Consider the following 22,387-nt stretch of genomic DNA (forward strand, 5'->3'; position numbering starts at 1 on the left):
CTTTTCAAGTTGTTGCAGGCAGCAAACAACTTTTTTCTTGTAGTTGCTTGTGGGATCACGTCTCAAGACCTCATAAGTATTGTTGTCACTGAGGAGTGTAGTAATTTTGTTGTGGTAATCCGATGAATTCAGCACAACCGTGCACCTCCCCTTGTCGGCTGGCAGTATGGTGATGTTTTGATCCTTGCTTAGGGCTGTGATGGCCTTCTTCTCCTGGATGGTGAGGTTGGATGGAGGAAGTCTTGCACTGGAGAGAGTGGCTGAAACTTTCATCCTGATCTGTTCTGCTTCAGGATGAGAAAGTTTGTTATTTCTTATAGCGGTTTCTGTTGCTGTGATGAGGTCTACTATAGGAAGCTGTTGTGGGGCTATGGCAAAGTTGAGTCCTTTGGCTAGCACATTTTCTTCTGGTTTGGTGAGGACCCTGTCTGATAGGTTCTTCACCCACTTTCCTTGGTTTCCATTGCTTATCGTGTCGTCCTGTTTGTTACCAGATGAATGGTATGCCTTGGTTTGCAGAGTTTGAAATTTACGTAGTTGTCTTTCCTTGCCTTTGATGTGTTGTGCGAGCTGGGCTTTGTCCACAAATGTAAAAACTTCTTCTGCGATGGTGTGAGGTAAGAGTGATGAGAGTTTCTGCTGGGTCTGGTGGATTTTGTTCTGGAGTGCATCTATGGTGAAATGGACCTGTCTTATCCTTTCACTCAAAAGGTGGTTCTGTGCTCTCCATAGAATTTGGTCAGCTCTATGTCCTTTTACTGTGGACCCAAGGTGCAAACTCTTACAGTGCTGTCCTGAGCTGTCCTGAGCTCCCTTCCCAGACGTCTCAACCCCCATTCACACCTTTGTTCCAGTGACCTCAATAGGCCACAGGAAACAATGGAGCGGAGTCCTAAATTGGTTTCAACTGAAACCACTGATTAAATATGACCCACGCCCTCTTCACACCTGGGCACATGTGTTCACGCACATGATCAATAGAGGGTCATAACCACCTCCATGGGACTACGCCCACAGGGGTTTAAATACCTGGGTCTCTCCACCATTTGGTTGAGAACTGAAGAAGCCTTTCGGATGAGAGGTGAAACGTCTTCAAGAAACAAAAAGAAGTCCAGTCGCCTTTTTCAAGCTCCAGAGACTACTATGACCTGGATGACTGAGAATCTACACAGACAGTAGAGCTTCTACTTCTTCGCAATTAAGGGAGCCAGAACACACTGGCGAGACTATTTCACTTGGCTGGTCTGGGAACATTTCGGTGTTCTCCTGGATGAACTGGAGGAGTTGGCTGAGGTGAGGGAGTTCTTGGCTTCTCTGTTTAGGCTGCTGTGCCTGCAGCCCCTAATAAGTAGCAGAAGATCGATGGATGGATCTTTTAAAAACATACAGTACCAGTCAAAAGTTTGGTAAGTAATTGTGTCCAAATATTTGACTGGTACTTATATCAATGGAATCAACATTTTATTAGAGTGAATGTTGTCTATTTGTCAGTCTTACTGGTTATTGAGATGCAACTTTGATTATAGTTATTAACTGAATTATTGATCAGAGGTAGAGATTGATAATTTAAGGTCTGACAGTAGACTGAATAAAACTGTTCAGGTTTCCCATTCATTTTTAACTATTTGAATTATTAGTTATATTTTCTGTTTTTAAGAATTTTACATTAATTTTGGTACTGCCCATATGACACATGGTAATACCGACAGGTAGTCATAACCACTACAAGTAGCATTAAATGGAAGTACTCAGTTTACAAATACCTTAACTGCCACATGTGGCTTGTATAGTTGTTAAATGCTGCTAAATTAAAAGTAAAGATAAAAAGTGAGCTTACGTGATAGTATTTTCCATAGACCATTTTGGTTAGGTCTGCCATGCTCTTCAGGGTTTTTACATCATCCATGTCTTCTATAGTGGCCAGGTCTGTATATTTCTCTCTGCAGTAACTCCGTGCGTCAGTCCAGTTCTTCCAATCATAAACAAAACGATACTGATGTACAGCATTTGAGGAGACAGCACACAGCACTGCAGAGATGAGATGGACATAAATATTAATTACATTTGAACTTTAAAAAAAAAGAAGTCTAGACTGGCAGCATATTATTACATTTCAGTGTAGTAATACATGCTTAATATCAAGAACATGAAATGAGTTTCTGATTTAACTTGTGATTGTTTCCATGGCAGCAACTGAAGAAAAGCATTTTACAGCTGACATTAGTGCTCAAATCGCTCACAATGCATTTTTACCAGCCGTTACATTAGCAAAAGAAAATCAGTGAAAACAAATTTTAAACATTTACCTGATTCAGCTATGATGAAAAGGACAGCTCTGTCCATCCTTGTGTTTGTTTTGCTGCACACAAGCAACTGCTGAAGTGTACAGATGAAGATTTGACTTCATGCAAAGTGATTATGAAAAAAATATTTGCCTATGATGTTGTTTCCTGATACTGCACTACAAGAGAAAAGAAGAAGAAGAAGAAACAGCCTTTATTGTCCCACAAAGGGGAAATTTAGGTGTAACAGCAGCAAAAATGTCAAAACACAACAGGACAAGATTAACAATACTACTACTACTAATAATAAAATAATATATACTGTACAGGATTATAACTACAGGAAATGACAATATACTATGTAGTACTATACAATTGGTTCTATTTTTGTTGGGAGCAGTGATGGTTATAAAGTCTTACAGCTGCTGGGAGGAAGGATCTGCGATAACGCTTCTTTATGCATTTAGGATGCAGCAGTCTGTCACTGAAGGAGCTCTCCAGTTCAGTAAGAGTTTCATGCATGGGGTGGGAGACCTTGTCCATCAGTGATGTTATTTTGGTCAGGGTCCTTCTGTCTCCCACCACCTGCACTGGGTTGAGAGGACATTCTAGGACAGAGCTGGCCTTCTTGATGAGCTTATCTAACCACTCCTTCTCAGCTGCAGATAAGCTGCTGCTTCAACATACTACAGCATAGAAGATGGCTGATGCTACTACAGAATCATAGAAGGTCTTCAGGAGTGCCCCTTGTGCTCCAAAAGACCTCAGCGTTCTCAGCAGGTAGAGTCTGCTCTCACCCTTCCTGTAAAGCGCATCAGTGTTGTGAGTCCAGTCCAGTTTATTGTTCAGGTGAACACCCAAAGTAGGTGTAGAATGATGCTTTTGTGTTAAAAAAAATGAGCTGTTCCACCTGTTAACACAGGTATACCTACTGGACTGTACTTATATGACTGCTCGTGTAAATGACTAAGTTTGTTCTTTGTTTTTCTCTTTGAACTTGAAGATGTAACCGCTCTGTCATTCATTGTAGGACAGTTGTAAAGGCTTCTAAGGCCCCGTTTAAACGACGGTGTTTCCAGTGGAAACGTGATGCATTTACACAGAGACATTTCAGAAACTATCTCTGTTCACAAGGAAACACAAAAACGCTGCAGCTCCTATTGCCACGCCACGAGTTTGCAGTGTGGCTATAGGAGCTGCCACCATAGTGCTCATGTGCCAGTGCCCCTGTTTCCAAAAAGCATCGTTTTCATCTGTTTTTGTCCTTTTACACAGAAACTGACGATACAGTTCTCCATGTTATCGGGTATGCCGTGGACTCACGGTACTGCCCTTCAGGAATTTGTGGACTGGTGTGATAAAGCGTGCCTTGAACTGAATATCAGCAAGACCAAAGAGATGGTGGTGACTTTTTCAAATAAGCGACTGGAGTTGGCTTCAATGGCTACTACTTCAATTCATGGTTTACCTGTTGAACAGGTGGAGGACTATAAGTACCTGGTATCTTTGACAATCAGCTGAAATTTTCAGCCAGCATGGAGATTATCTGGAAATGCCATGAGAGACAGTATCTTTTGAGGACACTTAATTCCTTTGGTGTGTATAAAAAAAATTATGAGGATGTTCTATTGCTCATTTATTGACAGTATTATAACCTTTTCCATCACCTGTTGGTTCTATTCAAAACAGGAACTGCATGCAGAGGAACATCACAATCTGTTGGATAATGATCGGACTGCCACTCAAGAATCTGTTATCAGTATACAAACTTTTAACACGTAGACTAGCACATCGGATGGCCCCCTACAAAATGGTTGTCTCTGTCTGTTTTCCATTTTGACTCGCCCTATGACTGCTGAGATAGCAACACTAAAAAATGCTAGAAAAATGAAAAACATTACAGAGTGCACCATCACCAAATACCCAACAAACCTCCTGGAGTTTGAAACCTAGACGTTAGCAGGTATGAAAAACAGCTGAAACTATGTAAAGTCTTACTCTATCACAGCAATCACAGAACTGTTATGATTTTCCAAAGAAATCAGAATTAGATTTGTATGAGCTTTTAAAATAAAAATACTCAAACAAGCATAGAATAATATAATAATATAACACAAAAGAGCATGAAAAGCCTAAAAATTTGTTTCAAATGATGCTCCTGTGTGTTTCCTTCTCCTCCTTGTGGAAGACCGTTCCATTTATCACTGAGAGGACCCTGGTTCAAATCCTCGGGCTGGCATCACTGTGGGTCCCTGAGCAAGCCCACCCCCCCAGGTTGCTCCCCGGGCGCCCTTTGGCTGCCCCCTGCTCCATGCTGTGCTGTGTGTACTACATACTCCATGTGTGTGATGGGTTAAATGCAGAGAATGAATTTCACTGCATGTATATGTATGTGACAAATAAAGCTCTTTCTTCTTCTTCTTCTTCTTCTTCATCTGACTGCTTCCTCCAGCTCAGTTTGATGTCTCCATTTACTCCCTGGTCCTTCAGCTTCTGTTTGAGCTGAGAAACAGTAATATTACTTTCCTAAATATCACTCTGACAAATTTGCTATTTGTGGATCAGTGAATCGATATCTTGTGTTACCACTAGCAGCTGGATAGGGTAGTGGTAACACGAGATATTGATTCACTGATCCACACTACCAGGATCTACAGCAACAATATTGGAATGTCATTTGGAGAAGTGTAGTCGGATGGTAACTAAAAATTTTTTTTTTAATTTAAACTTTATTTAACCAGGAAGGTCCCGTTGAGATTAAGAATCTCTTTTTCAAGGGAGTCCTGGCCAAGATGGGCAGCAACAGAATATAAGTAAAACACTGTTAGAAAAATTACATAGTTAAAATACATGTTCAAAAACATAAAAAAATTAAAATTCTAAAAAGTACAAATTGTGGAATCAGCCACAAAAGTCTGCAGTCTCGATTTAAAGGCACTCAATGAAATGAATTCTGTCAGTTTCCAATCTTTCTGTAATCTTTCCATGAGGAGGGTGCAGAGTAAACAAAAGCTTTTTTTCCCAAGTCAGTGCGAGCAAATGGGACAGAAAGTAACAACTGATTCTGAGAACGAAATGAGTAAGGAATATCACTTCTCAGTGTAATTAAACCACAAATATAGGCTGGTAGTAGCCCAAGTAATGCCTTGTAGATAAAAGTGTACCAGTGACAGGATCTACGGGTGGACAAAGCAGGCCACCCCACCCGAGCATATAGATCACAGTGATGAGTAGATGCCTTACAATTGGTGATAAACCTGAGAGAGGCATGATACACAGTATCAACCATCCAAAGGCATTGTGTAGAAGCATTCATATACAGCAAATCTCCATAATCCAATACAGTCAAGAAAGTTGCCGCAACAAGACACTTTCTGGCATTAAAAAAAAAACACAACTTGTTTCGAAAATAAAAACCCAGCTTAAGCTTCAACTTCTTTACAAGGTATTCCACATGTGGTTTAAAAGTAAGTGTCACAGTCCCGGGCTAGTGAGTGTGTATTCTGTTTTTTCCTCTTTCTTTCTGGTGTGTGTGTTTTGGTGGGCGCGTCCCTCTGGAGTGGTAGAGAGGTCTCCTCCCTCGTGGGCTGGTTTTCAGAGCAGCAATCTCCACACCTGTTGCTGATCAGCTCATCCTCCTGCATTACTTAAGCTGGCAGTAGACTGTCATTCGTCGCTGGATCGTTGACTGTGAAACAGTTAGTTTCGGCTCCTTGATGTTCACATCTACTTGTCTTAACCCTGAAAACTTACCTGTGTTTTCCGTGTACTCAGATATCGCCCGACGAGCGGAGATCTTCTTGGGAAGCTCACAACCAGATCCCTCTCCTCCGTGTCCGCCTCTCTGCGGGTCCGCCGCACCGCACCCGAAGCTCCTCTCTCGACCTTGGTCACCGGAGTCCCCAGTCTTCCCCCTCCCCGTGCCTGGCCTACCTGCTCTGTGCTCTTGAGTCACTGAAAATAAACCTTGCACTAAACCCGCCACTCTGCGTCTGCTTCAGTCCTCAGTACCTAACCCTGACAGTAAGAGAATCATCAAGTAGAAGACCCAAGTATTTATAAGTATGCACCAACTCTATTTTGTGTCCCTTAAGAGTGAGCACTGAGGGATATTGTTCTTGCTTCTTCCTGGAGTTTGAAAATATCATTAACTTAGTCTTATCTGCATTGAGAACAGGTTTTAAGTTAAATAATGAATGCTGGACAACAACAAATGCTTGCGGCAGGGATTCAAGAGTCTCAGTAAGAGTTGGACCATAACAATAAATAACTGTGTCGTCAGCATAAAAATGCAAATTTGCGCCTGACACATTTAGCTCTAAGTCATTGACATATATAATGAATAAAAGAGGACCTAGTATAGATCCCTGGGGCACCCCCTTGTGGACAGTAGCAAGATCAGAGCATAGGTCATCACTGTGTTCTATTACTAAGATAATTTGTGAACCAGGCGACTGCATTCTCTGAGAAACCTGACTGGAGCAGTTTAAGTTTTAGTATATCGTGATCGACGGTGTCAAAAGCTTTTGATAAACCCATAAAGAGTGATGCACAATATTTTTTCTTATCAAGTGCCACAGAAATATCATTAACCACCTTCATTGCAGCTGTGATGGTACTGTGTTTTTTTTTCTGAAGCCTGACTGGTAATTTGATAATATTTTGTTATGATATAATATTCCTTTACTTGCTCACTCACTAAAGCTTCCAGAATTTTAGCCAGCACTGACAATTTGGAAATTGGCAGATAGTTCTTCAACACCACTGGATCACCACCTTTTAATAAAAGAAAAACAAAGGCTGATTTCCACACTGAGGGAATTTTAGATTTTTTCACTGTGAGATTAAAAAGGATAGTAAGAGGCTCTGCTATAAAATCAGCTGCCAGCTTAAGAAAGAACGGTTCTGACAAATCAGGTCCACTAGACTTCCTATGATCCAAAGCTACAAGGGCCTTATGGACTTCATTAACAGTAAAAGGTGCCAGGTTAAATTGCTCACCAGTGTAAACTGGGTGATAAGAACAGGGGGTCACAGAATTAGCTCTAACCGAGTCAAATAAGAAGCCAGAAGAAATAAAATGCTTGTTGAAACAATTCAGCATTTCCATCCTGTCATAGACAGGAACAGAATCCATTAGAACGTAGGAAGGTAGAGTCTGGGATTCCTTGCTGACTGAAAGAGAATTTATGACTTTCCAAAATTTCCGAGGATTATTTAAATTCTCAGTTGTGACTGACAAATAATATTCTGATTTGGCTCTCTTGATTAAAGAAGACCATCTGTTTCTTAGTTGTCTGAAAACAGACCAATCACTGATGGAGCCAGTTTCTCTAGCCTTGGCCCAGGCCAGATTACGCTCGTGAATAATGTCTACTAATCCCGGGGAAAACCAGGGATTCTCTCGCCCCTTAACCCTGAGTCTTCTGAAAGGGGCATGCTTATTTACAATTTCCATAAGACAATCCCTAAAGAATGTCCAAGCTGTTTCTACATCAGGGATCAGACGTATTTTCATCCAATCAACAGCAGACAAATCATGATGATATGCTTGCTCATTAAATGCTTCAAGCTCCTCTTATAAATTACACGAGGTTTAACTTTAGGTATTCTTGTATCTCTAGTGACAGCAACAACACAGTGATCACTTAAGTCATTGCAAAAGACACCCAAAGATGAGAATTTATGAGGAACATTAGTCAAGATCAGGTCAATCAAGGTGGACTTCTCGGGGCTTTTAGGGTTTGGCTGTGTGAGTGAGTTGACCAACTGAGTAAGATTAAAAGAGTCACAAAAAGATTTCAAATCTTCTGATACAGTCTTAAACCAATCCCAATTTAGGTCTCCAATTAAAACAAGTTCACCAATTATTTAATCTGGATACAAGTTGCTTTAAAGATTGTAAAGCTTCCTTGGCAGCAGATGGAGGCCTATAGCATCCAACAACAGAGACCTTTGGCAATTTCCACATTTACTGCTAGAAATTCCAGTTGTTTGCAGATTGATTCAGAGAGAACAACTGAAGAGTTAAATCTTGATTTAACGTATATTAGCAACACCACCACCTTTTGAAGGCCTGTCGGTGCGATAAACATTTTATCCAAATATGTTAATATCATTATCAGTAATGGATTTAGTTAACCAGGTTTCAGAAATTACAACAATATCTGAATCAGTTGATTTAGCCCAAATCTTAACCATGTCCATCTTGAAGTTTAAGACCAGACAATGATTTAAAATCAAAAGTTGTTGGGATAGATACCAATTCAGGACCTGGATTAGGATGCACATTACCAGATAAAAATATTATAAAACAATCAGTAGTTTCTGTCTTGTTGCAGTGTGTATTGAGTCAGTTGATTGACAGCAAGATCTCTCATGGAGTATGAGGTAACTGTGCAGAGCAAATAGACTTTGAATTTGAGAAAGATCTCTTGGCAAGTCCGGTGATAAGTTCATGTCCTGTGCCAGATGGATTGGGGACTGTTCAGAATGTATAGCTGCCCTGGCATTAGTGCAGCCCTGGGTATTGACCCACAGATTGAACACAGTGTTTGTTGTACTCACCCAGAAACGAGTGCTTGATCCCATGGCCCATACAATTAGAAGACATAGTAAGGTTATTAGAAGTTTCATTTTAAAGAATATGCAGCACCAGTGGATACAGAGTAAATAGATGCCAAGCACAGGCCTCACTCTGGGGTAGATGGTGCCTTCAAAATACACAGGCCTCAATCTGGAAAAAATGGTGTCTTTAAACAGCACAGGGCTCGGCATGGTGTAGATGATGTCTTCAAACAGTACAGACCTCAATGTGGAGTAGAATTCTATCTTCAAGCAGTACACCCTTCAGCGTAGGGTAGGTGGTGTCTTCAGACAGCACAGGGCCTCAGCAGTACAGGCCTTAGCATAGCCAGTGTATTTGAGCTGCTACTGTGGATTTAGGCTGAGAGGGATCTTCAGTGCAACAATTGAAGGCTCTTCTTACCACTGAAGTTCCAATACTGTGTAGCTGTCAATGAACTAGGTCAAAATAAGCCAAACCACTCCACAATTCCCAGTAGCTAGATGTTACTAGCTACAGGGCAGGGCAGGCAGAGCAGGCAGGATAAATAGGCTAAAATCCTCAAAGCATAAAAGTACTTACAATAAATAAGTAAACAGGCAATAAATTTGCAGGCAACTACTTAAAAACCCTTGTTAAAAATATAATTAAAAAAAGGGGACTAATTCAATTAAAGATTACTAAAGACAGGCAAACACTCAGCAGACAAAGGACATGCCGCCATCTTGGATCTTGAGGAAAAGTAGTCAGAACTGAGGGGATTACACTACCAGAAGGCAACACTGCAGACATTGAGGACAGCTACAAGTACCTTGGAATCCCACAGGCAAATGGCAACAATGAAGAGGCTGCTAGGAAAGCTGCAACTTCCAAGTACCTGCAGAGAGTAAGGCAAGTCCTGAACAGTCAGCTGAATGGGAAGAAACTATGCCCTGCCAGTTGTCAGATTCCCTGCTGGGATAATAAACTGGCCAAAGGAGGAAATAGAAGCCACTGATGCCAAGACAAGAAAGCTCCTTACCATGCAAGGAGGGTTTCATCCCAAATCCAGCACCCTGAGACTGTTCGCTAAATGGAAGGAAGGCGGCCGAGGACTAGTGACTGTCAGAACCACTGTCCTAGATGAAACGATGAAGATCCACAAATACATCTGGAAGATGGCCTAAAAGATCATTTGCTTAGTGAGTACCTCAGGCAGCAGAAACCCGAGAAAGAAAAGGAGGAAGAACAGGAACCATCATGGAAGGACAGGCCTCTGCACGGCATGTATCACCGACAGATAGAAGAAGTGGCTGACATAGAGAAATCCTACCAGTGGCTGGACAAGGTTGGACTGATAGACAGCACAGAGGCACTAATCATGGCAGCACAAGAGCAAGCTCTAAGTACAAGATCGATAGAGGCTGGGGTCTACCACACCAGGAAAGACCCCAGGTGCAGGCTGTGCAGAGATGCCCCTGAGACAATCCAGCACATAAAAGCAGGGTGCAAGATGCTAGCAGGCAAGGCATACATTGAACGCCATAACCAAGTGGCCAGCATAGTATACAGGAACATCTGTGTTGAGTATGACCTGGAAGTCCCGAGGTCAAAATGGGATGCTCCCCCAAGGTTGGTTGAGAAAAACAGAGCTAAGATCCTGTGGGACTTCCAGATACAGACAGACAAACTTGTGATGGTTAACCAGCCGGACATCGTAGTGGTGGACAAACAAAGGAAGAAGGTCATGGTGATAGATATTGCAATACCAAGTGAAGGGAACTTAAAGAAGAAGGAACACTAGAAGCTCGACAAATACCAGGGGCTCAGAGAGGAGCTGGAAAGGATGTGGAAGATGAAGATAACAGTGGTCCCCGTGGTAATCGGAACACTCGGGGCGATGACCCCCCCCCAAACTGGGAGAGTGGCTCCAGCAGATTCCTGGAACAACATCCGAGATCTCTGTCCAGAAGAGCGCAATACTGGGAACAGCTAAGATCCACAGATGCTGGACCCACAAGCTCCCAGGCCTCTGGTAGAGGACCCGAACTTGGAGGGCAAAAAGACCGCCCATAGGGGCGAGCTGGATTTTTAAAATATTTTTTATAAGACTGCTGCTGGTGGTTTGATCCTAGGGATGGTAATATGCTTTAGCAGAGTTACTCTTCCTTTGCTATGTGAATGAGACCTCTGGTGAGTCTCAGGTAATTCAGTAATGCTGCAGCCCACGTCACTGGTGTCACAGAAATGGTGAAGCTGGGTGTCACAGACATCTCTAAAGTTTTCTGGGTGGTAACATCTGCTGATGTTCAGACTGCTTTGGGGAGCAAAGGCTGGCCCGTGTGGTCTGACAAACAGATGAGCTACTGTTTCTGCATAGCTGCAGATCAGTCAGGGCACCCCTGCTGAACCCTCAGAAAATACTCTATATTGATATTTTTGGTAACACAGAACCAGGACAGATCTGAAGACTCTCACCAAGTCTTAGGCAGAGGAAGGTCTGCTAAGACTTTTTAGAAGCATTAATCAATATAGACTGCTCAAAAAAATAAAGGGAACACTTAAACAACACAATATAACTCCAAGTAAATCAAACTTCTGTGAAATCAAACTGTCCACTTACGAAGCAACACTGATTGACAATCAATTAGGGCTGCAACGATTCATCGATTAACTCGATTAAATCGATTCTAAAAATTTATCGACACAAATTTACTGTGTCGATGCTTCGTTTAAACTCTGCAGCGCTCAGCTGTCTCGGTGTAAGCGGCGCTCCTCACTAGCATTAGCTGCACGTTTTTTTGTGGGTTTATTGGGGGCTGGCAAACCAACATAGAACTGCATTACCGCCACCTACTGGACTGGAGTGTGAATCACTCACGTATACACAAGCACACATTCTAAAAAGCTCTCCGTCGCTGCGATGGATTTCCTTTAACACAGAGTGGATCATCTAGAGTTGCCACCTGTCTCGTAAAATACAGAACCCCGTATGTTACGGGACTCCGTGGAATACGGCTCCGTAACATGCCGTGTTCCGTACTTTACGGGACGGGTGGCAACTGTCGCTGACATGCATTTCCACGCCTCCACTGCTCTCTGTGTGTCTGTGTGTGTTGTGCTCGCTGAGAATTTCAGCTGCTATTTTTGTCTTTACTTCAGCTGTAGCTACCAGAACTGGTTTACTAGCGAGCGCGGGCCATTAGCACTAGCGATGGTTCGGTACCGGAAGGCCCGCCCCCCAGGACCGAGGGGCTCCTTCAAAATATTTTTTATACTTTAATCCCTTATTAGTGACTGAATATAGACCTGCAGTAGAAACGTATTTTCGAGAATGCTTGTGAATACAAAGCATTACACCATTACTCACACATGCGCCATGGCTCCCGCAACCACTAGTTTTTCAAAACACTCATAGCAGGCAGCGGTTTTAACTGCGCAAGTGCAAAGAGGCGAAGCTGTGACGGTGAGCTCAAGTAGTGAAAAAGGAAACGTTTTTCCAGCGTCCAAAACAGCAGCTTTTTCTTTTAGTAACAATCATTAAATCTGTGAAACAGCTGGAGGTCCTTCATCAAGCACCTGATCAGCAAGTGTTAAGGTGAAGAAAAGAGAACTTTGTAGCTGCTCCATTCACCGCTGTTTGTTCACATGGCGAGAAACTGCAGTACGGAAGTTAAAATATGCAGATAAACTGTTAATAAAAAAAAGTATTTCTTATCCGATTACTCGATTAATCGCTGGAATAATCGATAGAATACTCGATTACTAAAATAATCGTTTTATGCAGCCCTACAATCAATTTCACATGCTGTTGTGCAAATGAAATAGACAACAGGTGGAAATTATTGGCAATTAGCAAGACACACTCAATAAAGGAGTGGTTCTGCAGGTGGGGACTACAGACCACTTCAAGATTCAAGAAGACTTTATTGTCATTATATGTAAACATATAACGAAATTTGCGTTCCAGAACACCCATCCAAGAGAAATACAAACAACAGAAACAAACAGGGGGGACAGGTGTCTGAGGTCATGCAGCCGTTTTACCGGTGCTACCTTTAGCAGGAAAACAGAAAGAGATACACTGGAATAGATAGGTTAAAAAAAAAATCTCATACTGTGTTCATTATGAACACCTTACGACAGGGGTAGGGAACTCCAGGCCTCGAGAGCCAGTGTCCTGCAGGTTTTAGATGTGTCCCTGATCCAGCACACCTGAATCACATATAGAAGTCATTAGCAGGACTCTGGAGAACTTGACTGCAGACTGAGGAGGTAATTCAGTCATTTGATTCAGGTGTGCTGGATCAGGGACACATCTAAAACCTGCAGGACACCGGCTCTCGAGGCCTGGAGTTCCCTACCCCTGCCTTACGAGGTTCCAAAAAAAACACCTCAGCAAAGCAGTAGCACATTTAAAGCCTGGAGAGCATTAGGGTGGGTAGGGGAGTGGCTGCCAGCAGAGACGAGCAGGATACTGTGATGGCCACACAGCTTCCAGACCAGCAGTTCATGATAATGTTCATAAGATGGTATAGTCAGCCTTGGTTGCCAGGATACCAGTTCATACAGGTCACAACACGGGGCGGGGGTGAAGAGCATCTGTTTACATAACATCTCCAAGAGGCGGTTTAGATAGACAGCCATCCAAGGCCGTCGAGGAACCAAATTCCAAATACTGCAATTGTTTTGGTTCAGGCCGTCATAACTATTTGCTGACAGACCTTACAGTTTTCTGGTTACCTCTCAGAAGTCCAATAATCCGAATTTGGTTCTACTCCGCCATGCAGAACAGAGAGTCCAGCACTCCTCCAGATGTAGTCCATTTCGATTCAGCTCTACTGAGTCTGATTGAGTTCGTACTGTTTCTGCATCCCTCATAGGCAGCCTTACTAGGGCCTGAACAGCTGCCCAGAAACCAGGTATCCCCAGGTCCAATTCGGGAAAAATCCTGGTATCAATATATATGCCATGTCCATACAGTACCTATGCTTTCTGGCTGATGTTTTGGTCACTTTTGAATGTTGGTGGTGCTTTCACACTCGTGGTAGCATGAGACGGACTCTACAATCCACACAAGTGGCTCAGGTAGTGCAGCTCATCCAGGATGGCACATCAATGCGAGCTGTGGCAAGAAGGTTTGCTGTGTCTGTCAGCGTAGTGTCCAGAGGCTGGAGGCGCTACCAGGAGATAGGCCAGTACACCAGGAGACGTGGAGGAGGCCGTAGGAGGGCAACAACCCAGCAGCAGGACCGCTACCTCCGCCTTTGTGCAAGGAGGGACAGGAGGAGCACTGCCAGAGCCCTGCAAAATGACCTCCAGCAGGCCACAAATGTGCATGTGTCTGAACAAAAGGTTAGAAACCGACTCCATGAGAATGGTATGAGGGCCCGATGTCCACAGATGAGGGTCGTGCTCACAGCCCAACACCATGCAGGATGCTTGGCATTTGCCAGAGAACACCAGGATTGGCAAATTCGCCACTGGTGCCCTGTGCTCTCTACAGATGAAAGCAGGTTCACACTGAGCACGTGACAGACGTGACAGAGTCTGGAGACGCCGTGGAGAGCGATCTGCTGTCCGCAACATCCTTCAGCATGACCGCTTTGGCAGTGGGTCAGTAATGGTGTGGGGTGGCATTTCTTTATAGGGCCGCACAGCCCTTCGTGTGCTCACCAGAAGTAGCATGACTGCCATTAGGTACCGAGATGAGATCCTCAGACCCCTTAGAGACCTGGGTTCCTCCTAATGCAGGACAATGCTAGACCTCATGTGGCTGGAGTGTGTCAGCAGTTCCTGCAAGATGAAGGCATTGAAGCTATGGACTGGCCCGCCTGTTCCCCAGACCTGAATCCAATTGAGCACATCTGGGACATCATGTCTCGCTCCATCCACCAACATCACGTTGCACCACAGACTGTCCAGGAGTTGGCGGATGCTTTGGTCCAGGTCTGGGAGGAGATCCCTCAGGAGACCATCCACCACCTCATCAGGAGCATGCCCAGGCGTTGTAGGGAGGTCATAAAGGTACGTGGAGGCCACACACAATACTGAGCCTCATTTTGACTTGTTTTAAGGACATTACAAAGTTGGATCAGCCTGTAGTGTGTTTTTCCACTTAAATTTTGTGTGTGACTCCAAATCCATTGGTTAATACATTTGATTTCCATTGATGATTTTTGTGTGATTCTGTTGTCAGCACATTCAACTTTGTACAGAACAAAGTATTCAATGAGAATATTTCATTCATTCAGATCATAGATGTGTTATTTCAGTGTTCCCTTTATTTCTTTGAGCAGTGTACATAAAAAGCAACATGATTTACCTGGTTCAGCATGGCTTCCATCACAGCAGGGTCGGTCAGATCCAGACTGGAGGTTTTTATCAGCTTCACTTTCACCACTTTCTTGTAAACAGGTGCTTTTAAAATAACAAAGAAATAAGTAGTTACAGGCTTCATCGGCTCTACAGGTGGGCGTGAGGCAGGGTACACCCTGTATAGGTCGCCAGCGTGTCACAGGGCCAACACAGAGATACAGACAACCATTCACACTCACAATCACACCTATGGGCATAGTTATGGATAAAAACAGATCAATATCGTTAATTAAGTTGCTATTTATTGCCCGTAAATGTATACTTTTTAACTGGATTAGTGAAAAGCCTCCTACTATAACCCAGTGGTATAAAGACATTTTTACAATAGTGTCACTAGAGAGGCTTAGTGCAAAATTAAAGAACAAAGATGATGGTTTTATGAAGGAATGGCGACTTCTAGTGGAATACCTGTCCCACGATCTGCAAGATACTATTCAGAAAGCAGGTGATAGGTTAGTGTGGTGAGGACCTGGAACAGCTGCTCAAAAGTAGTGAAAAGGAATGTGCCCCCCCCCCCTTGTTTGAATTAATTTACTTAATTTATTTTTTCTTACCCCTTTTTTCTTTTTTTAAATTTATTTTCTTTTTATTGTAAGTTCAGACTGCTGTATATTTGTGTTGTAAAATGAAAAAAACTGATTAGTAAAAAAATCTAACAACCACCAATTGGGAGGTCATAGTGTGACCTGTTTTCCACATACTTAGTTTTACATATTGAGTGGCAGCCTCCACACCTGTTCTCAGTATGAACACACAGTTGATGTGCACCACTAGCAAAGCAACATTAGCTTCAAAGTCTGTTAATCTGATTATTGTTTGGATTATCAAAACCTTCTGCATTGGTTGTGTCAGTTGTACTCATCTTTACAACAACCTGCTCTATTTACATTAAAGTGTAGTTTATATTTTGTGGCCAAAAGCAGCCTGGAGTCCAAGCAGAGGCCAGAACTAAAGACTTCCTGAGCCTTACCTATGTAGCAGACAAACTCTTTCTTCCACTCGCAGCCCCAGTCCTCCATTTTTCCATATTCTTCCATGTTTGCTGCCACACAAGTCTCGTTTCCCCCTGTATTGTCAGGCTCATTTGTTTTCCAGTATCTAAAGGAGGAGTTACTTCCATCAGTCCACTTCCAGGAAACTCTGAAAAGACCAATCCACACCCTTACTCCTTCAGGTACGAGCTGATCGAGCTTCTGGTTCTCTGTCATGTTGCTCACACTGGCCAGGTCTGTGTAATGAACTCTGCAGTAGCTCTGGGCACTCGGCCATGACATGGGATTGGTAATGTAGATGAATGTCCCTGAAAACAGACCATGTTAAAGTGCTGTGTGCAACCATAAATTAATTAAATCTAAAAAATTAGGTCACTGTCAAGAAACATCAAGGTAAATGAAAGCAACATATGGGCATAAACTACTTTGTTTTAAGGTTTTGGTTTAGTTAAATATCCTCACCTGTGTAATCAGAGCAGACAGCTCTGTAGGCATTCACACAAGGAAAATCATGCCACAGCCCATCGATCATTACTACACAATGCTCAGTACTCCCTGTGTTGTCTGGTTGTCCAGGTGACCAGTTTCTGAACTCAGCTTTAATGTTTTTGTTGAAATCTGAGGCCGACCACCTCCAGCTGTTCACATCATCATACAGCCCGACCCAGACTCGCTGAAAGCAACAACAGGTTTGATTCATTACACATAAAATATATGATTTCAGATCAGCAGTATGCACTTAAACTAGCTCGAAGTCTCTTCATTCTTAGGACTCAACATCTCATTTTGGTATTTCATTATTTGTAAAACTGTATAATTGAGGTTTTTATTTGTATTTTATTTATAAAGCTCAATACATGTTATGAAAATCATAACATGTATTGCATTGTCGTTTTTCTGTTAAGATTTTACATTTAAGTTTCCCAGATGAAAATTCTATTCAAAGCAGTGAAAGTTAATCTGAACCTAACCCTGAGGACACCAATGACCTGGTGAAAGTAAGAAACATAAATGTGATCTTCCCGACATGTCTGTGGAGTCATTTTTGTGTTAATGAGAGAAAGGATGTTACATTTATGCTCGATCCCGAGTGTCAAAAACACTCTCAGCTTCAACAGCGAGCAACTTTACATAATCTGAGCTCAGAAAGTCCAATAACCAGTACAAGCAATGAAAATGCAGTGAAGTAAAAAGTACATTGAAATATTTTTCAGTATCAGTAACTACAAATAATTAAACTTACATAGCTGTATTCCATGATGGTCATTTTGCTTAAGTCTACCGTGTCTTTCAGGGTCTTCACATCCTCCATGCTTTCTATGGTGGCCAGGTCTGTGTATTTCTCTCTGCAGTAGCTCAGAGCTTCAGTCCAGTTCTTCAGCTCATAAACAACCTGGTAGGGACCTTTGGCATTTGAGGTGACGGCACAGAGTCCTGCAACGATAGTATATGGATTAAATTTGGGGTCGCAATTCTAGCTTCACTGTTATGTTACTTTTCTGTGATATTTATTTTTTACTTTGGTAGTAAAATTTTGTCAATAGTAAACGTAAAAATACATCTTTATTTTCTTTTTTGTTGAGAAAATCAATGAAAAGTAAAGTTCTTTATGGTTACAGTAACAATTTTCACACAAGAATATCACAAAAGTAATAAATGGAAAATTAATAATTTATCCAAAGACTTGCCTGATGCAGCTATGATGAACACAAGCTTTTCCATTCTTGGATGTTCTGTTTTCTCCTTTAGTCTGACTGTTGATATCAAGCTACTGCAATTACTTCTTACCTTTGTGTTTATGCAAAATTAATATGGAAAGTATCTCCAAGGAGGCTGTGGAAGCATTTCCTAACAAACCAGTTTAATTTACATTCATTCTTTTGCATGAGGCGGGATTTAAATGTGCAAAACAGACGTGAAACTTACCTCCAAACCCTCCAACAAGAAAAACATGGAAACAACAAACATAACAAGATTAACCTATTATATTTACACTTTTATTCCTCTTCTTCCAAAAGGAAAGCTTACAAATATTATATTTAGCATCGCTCTTATGCTTACTAACATTTTCATTCTACACTCCAGAATAAAAATAAAAAGTGTTTGTTAAAAAAAAGTTAAAATACAAAAAAGGTGTGTGTCCAAGACTGAAAGTGAATTTGTCTTTCATTTGTGTAGATCATTTATAAATTCACCTTTACACTCTTGATCTTTAAAGCAACTTCACTATTTCTACATATGAATTCATGTATTCATAAATCAGGCCGTATGAATCACTCAAGGCAGAGACTTTTATTTAGCTAGTAGCATTAAGTGGAACCTAAGACAAACCCATAAATGGGCCACACACGAAAATGTTTGTGGGCTGTAAGGTGAAAAGGTCTTTTGTAGTCATAGTTACACAGTGGCAAAAGTACATGTGAATTCTTTACTTAAGTAGAAGTACATATACTTTTTACTAAGTAAAAATACACTGTGGTAAAATTTATACTGATTCAACTTCTTTATGCACATAAAAGTGGAAAAGTTCAGGCTCTGAAATGTATTCGAAGTAAATTAAAATGTAGCTCTTTGAATTTTACCTGCTATTTTTGTGTAACGCTCATTTGGGAACTACAAAATGTGGCTACAGATACCAGTCAGCAGGACGTGTGTAGTTTGGTCAACATGCCACGTGTGTTTCTATTGATCTTTATAACCACCTTGCTATTGCAGCCAATAGTTGTTCCTTTCACTTGCCAAAAAGTTTATAGTGGGTTTGTGGAATGAAGGCTTATGAGTATTGACCAAAATCACGGTCTGGTGTTTGTGGTTCGGGATGTGGTACCAGTCATGAGTCATTTGTTTGCTACCTGAAGTCCACAGTGTTAAAAGACACTTGATACACACTCACAAAAACCACGGACCTGATTCTTTGGTGGTCTCATTCTAGCCTGTGGAGTGACGTCATCTTTAGATCAAATAAGAGACCTGTCTCGTGCTGTGGAGGACCTCGCAAATTCTGGAGCAACAGGTATGAGTACGCTGTCACAAGACTGCTGTGAGAATGATAGCATTAAAAATTGAGCTTCACTAGACTTCCTTTTAGCATCCCAAGGAGAAACTTGGGATGAACTTGTTGGAGCTGAATGTTGCACCTTTATCCTTGGCCACAATGCAACCACAGAGGACATATCAGATCATTTTACAAACACTGCTAAAACATTACACAAGCCCACTGCTACTGGATTGTTTGACAGGCTCAGAGGCACTCTAGGAGTACTTGGCTACATAAGTTTTGAGTGTATCATGTTTGGTTTTGGAGCTTTGATTATTAGTTTGTTGATTACCTGTTGGAAGTGTTTTTGCAAATTTAAATTTCCAGAAATACTACGACTATCATATACACCACTGCAGTTCCACCTACTCCACCAGCAGAGGATAATTCTGTTTAGGACTGAAGTTTTGATGAATTTTGGCCCCGTTTACATGAGAACAGAGCGAAAACGATACTTTTTAGAAATGGGCTCCAGAGTGGAGCGTTTCTGAAACATTCTGGGCTCTGTTTCCGTGTAAACGTACGAAAACGATGCTTTCTGGAAACGGGGGCACCCGCACATGCGCACTATGGTTGCGGCTCCTATAGCCACACCGCCATCTTGTGGCCTGGCAATAGGAACTGCAGCGTTTTCAGCATTTTGCATTTCCGTGTAAACAGAGATGGTTTCTGAAATGTCTCCGTGTAAACGCGTCAGTTTTCAGAAATGACAATGGCAACATGACACCGTTTCCACTGGAAACGTTGCGTAAATGAGGCCTATGACTAAAAAGTGTGGATTGTTAAATGTTGCTAACAAAGACAAGGGTGCACCATGTTACAGTAATATATGAAGGTGTTAATGTAAATTGTCCCTATAGGCCACCAGGAAGCTTCCCACATTCTGGGGTATGAATACCTGTTCCTGTGTCCATTTGATTTTGTATGATAGGCGTGAAAACTTTGATCTTCACCAGGAAGCTCCCCATCTCCTGGAGCTTGTGACCGTTCACTCTCTTTATCGCTGTTGCTGTAGCCTTGTACCCCCCCATGACCCTTTGATGTCTTACCTTTGTTCTTTGGATGTAATTAGCAACCCTTCCACCAATTCCTGTTACCCCACTCTTCCTTGTAGTCTCCTGTGTAAATATCATTCTTGTACATGGCTCTGGACTGGTTTACCTACTTTGACCCACCCTGTCCATAAACCCGACATATACTGGTATACTTTAATAACCACATCATCACAGCAAACTAAAGGAAACCAGGGCTTGGAGTCAGTTTTTTCTCTTCAACAAGACCAAAACGGCTCTTTACGGGAGTTGGTTTCAGTCTGGTTCCAAATGAACTGCCACAGTGATTAGTTTATGGTGAAAATGTGATCCAACATCAATCTGACCCAAGTCCCAGGTGCAGCTGTAAGTTTGAGCTAAATGACTTCCTCGAGCCAGGACTGAATGCTGGCATGAAACCACAAGCAATCTGCTGGCAACCAAAGTAATCACTAAGAGGTTTCTGGTACAACACCGTGCACCTCTTTGCAACCAATTTCACCTGCCAGCAACCACTCAAACATCTGGGGAATGCACATTTTCTCCTATCGGCCTGTGGTTGCCAGGAGGTTACCATAGGCCTGTGTGACTGGGGCCTACACATAGTACTGTATAACAGCTACTTTAAAGTTTGAGTGTGACATGTTAAAACAATAAAATGGAGGTGCCTGTTCTGACAGGTATTATATGGAACAACATCCTGCACATGGAAAAGGAAGCAATGGTTTGTGGTGCTGCTACATTGTGACGACAGCAGGATAAAGTACAGCATACAAAGTGTTTCTTTCTGAATTACACAGCAATAGAATATTAGATATGAAGTCAGTAATTACCTGTGGCCCATGGAGCGATGGAACATCCAGTGATTCCAAAGCTATTTTGTTAATGTATTACACTGTTACACTAAGCAGGTCTGTTTGGTTTTCACAGCATGTTATTACCACATAATCTGCATGTTTTTGTTTTTGGAGAGTTGTGTGAATTTTGTGGTTTCTGTTTAGTGAAGTACTGTGTGTGACCTTTGCAATAAAACAAAGCTGTCCTCACATTACATGCAAATTTAAGTACTCTTTTGTCTGACAAAGTAGTATGTAAAAATATTCTCTTGAAGTCAGAATTATAGTCACTGTAATACACAACAGGATGGATGCACACGGGGAACTTATTCATGATGAGAAAGGACAGAGTAAGGAGGTGCAGGTGAAATGATTACCGACAAGTTCAATTTAATTCAATTTTATTTATATAGCACCAAATCACAACAGTCACCTCAAGGCGCTTTGTAAAGACCCTACAATAATACAGAGAAAACCCAACAGTCAAAAACGACCCCCTATGAGCAGCACTTGGTGACAGTGGGAAGGAAAAACTCCCTTTAACAGGAAGAAACCTCCATCAGAACCAGGCTCAGGGAGGGGGGGGGGGGGGTCAACTGCTGTGACTGGTTGGGCTGAGGGGAGAGAGCCAGAGATTAATAATAACTAATGATTAAATGCAGAGTGGAGTATAAACAAAGTAAATAAGGTGAATGAAAAGAAACAGTGCATTATGGGACCCCCCCCCCCCCCCCAGCAGCCTAGGCCTATAGCAGCATAACTAAGGGAGGGTTCAGGGTCACCTGATCCAGCCCTAACTATAAGCTTGATCAAAAAGGAAAAAGTTTTCAGCCTAATCTTAAAAATAGAGAGGGTGTCTGTCTCCTGAATCCAAGCTGGAAGCTGGTTCCACAGAAGAGGCGCCTGAAAGCTGAAGGCTCTGCCTCCCATTCTACTCTTAAGTAGGAACCACAAGTAAGCCAAGTGAGACATACAGCATGTACAGACTGTCACAAAGATGGGAAATATTTAAACTATATAAAAGGAAATTAAATTTCAAAGTAAAACAGGAAATAACAAAAGAAAAAACACTCATCTGTCCAGGAGTTGGCGGATGCTTTAGTCCAGGTCTGGGAGGAGATCCCTCAGGAGACCATCCGCCACCTCATCAGGAGCATGCCCAGGCGTTGTAGGGAGGTCATACAGGTACGTGGAGGCCACACACAATACTGAGCCACATTTTGACTTGTTTTAAGGACATTACAAAGTTGGATCAGCCTGTAGTGTGTTTTTCCACTTTAATTTTGT

The sequence above is a fragment of the Archocentrus centrarchus genome, chromosome 7, assembly GCF_007364275.1.
Source record: "Archocentrus centrarchus isolate MPI-CPG fArcCen1 chromosome 7, fArcCen1, whole genome shotgun sequence".
In the NCBI taxonomy this organism is placed as follows: domain Eukaryota; kingdom Metazoa; phylum Chordata; class Actinopteri; order Cichliformes; family Cichlidae; genus Archocentrus; species Archocentrus centrarchus.